The sequence below is a fragment of the Macrotis lagotis genome, chromosome 8, assembly GCF_037893015.1.
Source record: "Macrotis lagotis isolate mMagLag1 chromosome 8, bilby.v1.9.chrom.fasta, whole genome shotgun sequence".
NCBI lineage: Eukaryota > Metazoa > Chordata > Mammalia > Peramelemorphia > Peramelidae > Macrotis > Macrotis lagotis.
In genome coordinates, this window is record NC_133665.1 from 2,839,972 (window position 1) to 2,847,733 (window position 7,762).

The following is a 7,762-nucleotide window of genomic DNA, read 5'->3' on the forward strand; positions in this document are numbered from 1 at the left end:
ACTCAAGCAAGTCTATATTTATAGAGGGGGTATTTCATTTACTCTTAAACAAGAATATTTTATAAATGTAAAAAAAATTTTTTGTACAAAATGAGAATAAATATTAAATTTTTAAAAAAGAGTATTTTGGGGGAGGCTAGGTGGTACAGTGGATAAAGCACCAGCCCTGGAGTCAGGAGTACCTGGGTTCAAATCCAGTCTCAGACACTTAATAATTGTCTAGCATGTGTGGCCTTGGGCAAGCCACTTAACCCCATCTGCCTTGTAAAAACCTAAAAAAAAAAAAAGAGTATTTTGAATGGGTTTGTGAAATCATTTCTAGGTTTCCTGTCCTGCTCCATATCTCTTGGGTGTATCCCTCTCCAGAGGTCTGTGCCACAAAATTGTGGGTTCAATAGCATTGGATCCTAGGAGATAATTCTTCTCCAGAAGTAAATAGGAAGAAATGTACTATAAGGACAAAAATCTAAATCATTTTAATGACTGCATTTGTCAATGAATTCATTAATCAGATTCCAGGGTAGTTGGAAAAATATATCTTGTAAGAGGAAATACAAATTGCATAGATAAAGGTCCATGTTAACTTTCATCTATCTATATACTTTTTCCCCAACATGAAGAGAAGAGTAAATGATGGGTTTAGAATCATTTTGGCTCCCTTTAAGAAAACTTATCTCAATATATTTGACAAGAGAGAGTTTAATTAGGAAATTAAATTAGTAAGCCAATAGTAAACTAATCTTGCTCTCAAACTCGAGTTTCCTGACTTCAAATGCAAGCTACCCACTGCTAGACCAGACTTGGAATAAGGAAGCTAAAATCTGTCTGCTTTCCAATTAAGAAAATTTCTTTTTCAAATAATGATGATCTGTGAATTCTTTAAATTATTACAAAATCTCCAGGTTCCCATGTTCTGAGTAGCTTCTTCTTATGATCAAATTAGAATAGAAGATAATTTAGATAGAACAAATCATGGAGAACTGGTAAGGAATTCCTAATGTGGGAGAATCTACATTCCCCTGGTAAACAAAAATTGTTGCCTTAGATGTCCTGGCCTTGGAACATATTCTGTGGGTCCTTAGTTCTCTCTAAGACTTCTATTCTTCCAAAGCTTCTGTCAATCAAAGATAAAAAAGTCCTAAGAAAACTAGCATAGTATGGTGATGGTAAAATACTTGCTCAGGTAGAATCGAATAGTTTCACATAGCCTCTGACAATTAATTCCTGTGTGGCTTTAGAAAAAGCACTTAATCAAAGCTTAGCACAGTGCCTTGAAGCACATAGTGTGCTTCAAAAAATATTAAATTTTAACTGTGTGACATAGTGTGCTTTAAAAAATATTAAATTTTAACTGTGTGATCTTGGGCAAGTCACTTAATCCTGATTGCCCGGCATCTAGTGCCATCTCCCGTCGTCCTGACTCCTATCTGGCCACTGGACCCAGATGACTCTGGAAGAGAAAGTGAGGCTGGTGACTTAACACAGCACCCTCTCACTCAAATGCAATTCACATCCTTGTCATGGCATCACTTCCCTGAGGTTGTGGTCTTCTTTGAAAATGAAGGACAAATATTATTATTAAATTTATTTTAATTTAAAATATTATTAAAAGTATTGCTTGAAGGGCAGCTAGGTGGTGCAGAGGATAGAGCACAAGGCTTGGAGTCAAGAGGGCCTGAGTTTATTTTTTTTTAATTTAATATTTATTTATTCTCATTTTGTACAAATAATGTTTTTATACATTAATAAAATATTCTTGTTTAAGAGTAAACAAAATACTCCCTCCCCCCAAAAAGCATAGACTCACTTGAGTGATAAAGTAAAGGGGAGAGAAAACAATTAAAATTAAATAAAAATAATAGTAATAATTGTAGGTATGGCCAGGTGGAGCAATGGATGGAGCACCAGCCCTGGAGCCAGGAGCACCCAAGCCCACATCCAAACCCGTACACCCAACAATCACCCAGCCATGCGACATGCAAGCTACCCCAACCCCACTGCCCTGCAAAAACCAAAAAAAGAAAGAAAAAGACCCAAAATAAAATAAAATAGTAATAATAGTAGGGGTGGCTGGGTGGCAGAAAGAGCATTGGCCCTTGAGCCTGTAGCACCCGGGTCCAAATCCAGCCAAAAGACACCCAACGATCACCTTGCCATGCGTCTCCAGGCAGGCCACCCAGCCCCATTTGCCCTGCACCCACCCCAAAAAAGCAACAGTAATAAAAAGTGTGCTTCAGTCTTTGTTCCAATACCAACAACTTTGTCGCGGGTGGATCACATTCTTTATGATAAGTCCATCACAAAAGTTACTTCCATATTTTTCCACCATTGCCATTGCTAATCTGAACTCCCTCCTTTTGTATTTCTCCACTATTATGTACTGTATTTTCACTCTCCTTTCACTCTGACTCTGCTGTAGGGTATCTGAGTGGCGCAGCAGACAGATCCATGGCCCTGGGGCCAAGAGGCCCCAAGCCCCCCTACCACCCCTTAGGCCCAACATCCACCTGGCCCTAGGGCCCCGGACAGGCCATCCAATCCCCCCTTGCAAGAAGTAAAAAAGAAAATTCGTTATATCTGACCACTCTCCCCCATGGTCCATCCTCTCCTCCTTCACTCACATCCCCCCCTTCCCCCTGTCCCCCCCCCTTCTTACTCCAGATGCCTATACCCCCATGAGTAAATATGCTGTTTCCTCTCCTAGCCACCTCTGATGAAAGCAAAGATTCCCTCATTCCCCCTTGTCTTCCCCCCTTCCATATCATTGCAATAGCTCATTGTAATGAAGAAAAATCTTATTATATGAAATATCTTGGCCTATTCCCCCTCTCCTTTTTCTTTCTCCCATTACATTTCCCTTTTTTCTATTGACTCCATTTTTACACCATATTCTATCTTCAAATTCAGCTTTCTCCTGTGCTTCAACTATAAAAGCTGCCTCTACCTGCTCTATTAACTAAGAAGGTTCATATGAGTATTATCAGTGCCATTTTTCTATGCAGAAATACATGCAGCTCATCATCATTAAGTCCTTCATATTTTCCCCCTCTCCTCCAATCTCCACGCTTCACCTAAGTCTTGTATTTGAAGATCAAACCTTCTGTTCAGCTCTGGCCATTCCAACAGGAACATTTGAAATTCCCCTGGTTCATTGAAAGTCCATCATTTTCCCCTGGAAGAGTACATTCAGCCTTGCTGGGTAGTTCATTCTTGGCTGCATTCTAAGCTCTTTTGCCTTCCGGTTATATTATATTCCAAGCCCTATGAGCTTCCAATGTAGTTGCTGCTAAGTTCTGTGTGATCCTGACTGCAGCTCCACGATATTTGAACTGTGTCCTTCTGGCTGCCTGTAATATTTTCTATTTGACTTGGGAATTCTGGAATTTGGATATAATATTCCTAGGGGCTGGTTTTTTGGGATCTCTTTCTTGGGGGGATCAATGGATTCTCTCCATTTCTATTTTGCCCTCTGCTTCTAGGATATCAGGACAATTTTCCTGTAGTAATTCTTTGAAAATGATGTCAAGGCTCTTTTCCTGATCATGACTTTCAGGCATTCCAATAATTTTTAAATTATCTTTCCTAAGTCTGTTTTCCATATCAGTTGTTTTTTCAATGAGATGTTTCACATTTTCTTCTAATTTTTCATTTTTTTGGTTTTGAAGTATTGATTCCTGATTTCTGGTAAATTCATCAATCTCCCTGAATTCCATTCTTTGTCTGAAGGATTTGTTCTCCTCAGAGAGTTTTCTTATCTCTTTTTCCATCTGGCCAATTTTGCTTTTTAAAGCATTCCTCTCCTCCATAACTTTTTGAACTGTTTTATCCATTTGACCTAAGCTGGTTTTTAGCATGCTATTTTCTTCAGCATTTTTTTGGATTTCCTTGACTAGGCTGCTGACTTCATTTGCATGGTTTTCCTGCATCTCTCTCATTTCTTTCCCCAGTTTTTCTTCTAACTCCCTCATTTGATTTTCAAAGTCTTTTTTGAGCTCTGTCATAGCCTGAGCCCAATTTCTGTTTTTCTTGGAGTCTTTAGATGCAGGCGCTTGTGCTTCCTCATCTTCAGACTGAGTATTTTGATCCTTCTTGGGATCATAGATAATGTATTTCTCAATGGTGTTCCTCTTTTTTCTCTGCTCATTTTCCCAGCCTAAGCCTGTTTTGGGGGTGCTTCCTGAGCTTTTGGGACACTCCCAGAAGGGTCTCAGTGTGTGAGGCTCTGTCCTCCCTCCTGGTCTGTGAATGACCACAGGGTTGAGGTGGAGGGGTGCTGCTGTTCTATTTGGGGGGCCTAGACTGCGATCAGGATCTGAATGTGGTCAGAGCCCCAGAGTCCTGTTCCAGGGGCAGAGCTCTGCAGTCTCTCTCTCTTCACTCCCCTCCCTAGGTTCAATGGGCTCATGCTACTTAATGTGTACCCTGAGGCTTGGGCTTCATGTGCTCTCTCTGGCAGATGTCCCCTGCTATTCCCCCAATTTGTGCCTGGTGCTCCCCCCGGGCATAGCTCAGGAAACTCCCCCGCTGCTGTGAGCCACAGCTCCCAGCACCCTGGGGCTGCCTCTGGGAGGCTGAAGTTCTTTCACTCTAGCAGGCCACCCCTCTGGTGGGCCACCCCTCCAACCCTGGGGAGCAGAGCCTTTCTGCTCTTTTCCAGGTTACCTTGAGTAGGAGAACTGCCTCATTGGGTCCCTCTGTGGGTTCTGTCTCTGGAAAATTTTAGAGTCCTTAGCTTATGAGTTTTATGAGAGAGCGCCTAAGACAGGATCCACTCTTGTCGCCATCTTGGCTCCACTCCCCAGGACCTGAGTTTAAATCTGACCTCAGACATTTAATAATTACCTAGCTGTGTGACCTTGGACAAGTCACTTAACCCCACTGCCTTAAAACAAATAATTTTTTTTAAAAAAGCATTGCTTCACTTAACCTCTCTGAAACTCAGTTTCCACATTTTAAAAATGGAGATACTAATAATAATCTTTTCTACTCCTTGGGGTTATTGCAAGTCTCAAATGAAATATAGTCCACAAAGTACAATAGATGATTCAAAGATGAAGCTCTATAAATGCTTGTTGTCTTGACATTATAGTTGGAAGGCATTGCTAAAATGTCACTTCTTTTTATTCCACACCTTTGTTATAATTGAAACTGTACTGATTCAAAAATAGACTGGAGGCCTGGAAGGAGCTCTCTAAATCCATAATTTCAAATGAGGGAGGAAAGAGAAATAAAAATGAATGTCTGTATATTTGCTTGACTTTTTTTTGAATGTTACTTCATTTTATTTTTTCCAATATTTGTGCATAGATATTTTTCAACATTCATTTTTTGTAAGCTTTTAAGTTCCACATTTTTCTAATTTTCCTTCCTTTCCTCCCCTTTCCACATGTACAATCATGTATGTATTTGAATTTCTTGAAAACACTTGAAAAATACTTGAAAACACTGACAATACTAAAGAATGACAGAGATCTGAGGGGGGAGACTGAACTGTATTTTCATTTTTGGTGGGCATACAAGTGGAACAGTGGATAGTGCTGGGGATATATCTCAGACACAAGCTATGTAACCCTGGGTGAGACACATAGCCCTAATTGCTACCTCATCCCCCACCTTATTACTAGGTTATTTTGCACCTCACTATTGTGTATTATAATTATCCATTTATGGATTTTATCTGCCTACTAGACTAGGTAAGTGCTTGGATAGAATTGGAGGGGAAGGGGGAAAGAAGTGGGGTGCGATCTAAACTTTGTATCTCCCCCCAGTACTAAGCACTAGGCTCACATTGGATACATAATTATTACTTGTTGAATTAAATTACTTTAGTCTTTTTAATACTCAAGCCCCAAGGGAATAGAACCACTACCAATGAATTGTTTCCCCCTTTCACCCCAAATTTACTATCCTAAAGGTAAGAATGCAGAGAGATCTCTTGCATCTCTGCTCTGCCTTGGTTCTGTTCACTTCACTCATCATTGGTCCATGCAAATCTTTCCATGCTTCTTTAAAGTCTGACCACTCAGGGCAGCTAGGTGGCCCAGTGGATAGAGCACTAGCTCTAAAGTCAGGAAGACCTGAGTTCAAATGTGACCTCAGACACTTAATAATTACTTAGCTATGAGATCCAGGGCAAGTCACTTTAACCCCATTATCTCGCCAAAAAAAAAAAAAGACAGGGACTGACATTTTGTATTTGCATCCTCAGAGTCTAAGGCAATATTATATGCATAGCAGACTTAGATGCTTGTTAGATTGTATTGGATTAGAAAAGGGTGAAGAACCAAAAATGTCTTACAATAGGGATGTTTAAAAAAATCTATCTAAAGCCAGACTGAGAACCAGAAATGTCTTTTTTTTAATCATTTTTATTAATATATTATTTTTCCAGATACATATCTGGTTTTCAACATTCATCCATATGCATATCATATTTTTAAGTTACATAATTTCCTTCCACCCTCCCTTCCCACCCTCCTCCCCTCAGTGGTGAACAGTCAGGTGAATATTGTACATACACATTTATCTTAAACATGTTTACAGATTAGTCATTTTTGTTATGGGGAATTAGGATTGAGGGAAAGAAATACATGAGAAAATTTTTTTAAAAAGTGAATGTAGGGGGCAGCTAGGTGGCATGGTGGATAGAGCACTGGCCCTGGAGTCAGGAGTACCTGAGTTCAAATTCGGCCTCAGACACTTAACAATTATCTAGCTGTGTGGCCTTGGACAAGCCACTTAACCCCATTGCCTTGCAAAAAAACTAAAAAAAAAAGTGAATGTAGGACAGCTAGATGGCACAATGGATAGAGCATCGGCCCTGGAGTCAGGAGTACCTGAATTCAAATGTGACCTCAGACATTTAATAATAATTGTCTAGCTGTGTGACCTTGAGCAAGTCACTTAACCCCATTGCCTTAAATTTTAAAAAATGAATGTAGGTCTTCAGATTCTGAAGGGTTTGGGGGATTTTTTTGGTTTTATTTTGTTTTGTTTTTCTTCCTCTGAATGGGGATAGCATCCATAACAGGTCTCCCAGGGTTGTCCTAGCCCTCTGAATTGCTGAGAGGAACTGTTTCCAACAAGGTTGGTTCTGTTCCTTTCACTCAGCATCAGATCCTGTAACTCCTTTCATACTTTGCTGTTTCTTACAGAACATATAATAGGGATGTTAAAAATCACCCTCTAAACTCAGATAAGATGATTGAGTGATTGTCCTGGTTCAGTCTTCTAGACCCATCTTGGGGTTTTCCTAACAAATTCCGGAGTGGCTTGTGCTATTAGATGTCTTGGTCTCCGTTTTCAAACGCCAGAAGTCTTGTAATAATACGGTCAGACCGCAAGAGGGCTGCGGTTCTCCTCTGCAAAAGTTTCAAAGTAAAGAAGAACGCCTCTTTTTTCAGTTTGGAAGAAGAGCGAGGATTCAGATGGCCCTATGAGACACGGTCAGTCTGAAGGTCAGGCGCAAGGAGATCCTTGGGGATCCCAAAGGCCCGCCCGGCCTCTTGTCCGAGGGAACCCCGAGCCAGTGGCCGAAGGAAGGACCTCAGGAGGCGGCACTGCCAGGGTCAGGTCCCCAGCGCAGCTGACACCTGCTGGGAGGGCTGTTGGCGCTCTTCGGCCGTGGGGCTTCAGAGGGAGCTCTGGAGCTTAGTCCGGACGGCTACACTGGACCTGAGGGCGGTGTCAAGGGCTGGGAGGCCAGCCCGGGGAGGAGGGACAGGAGGAGGAGACTGGACTAGGCTCACAAGAGGCTCGGACA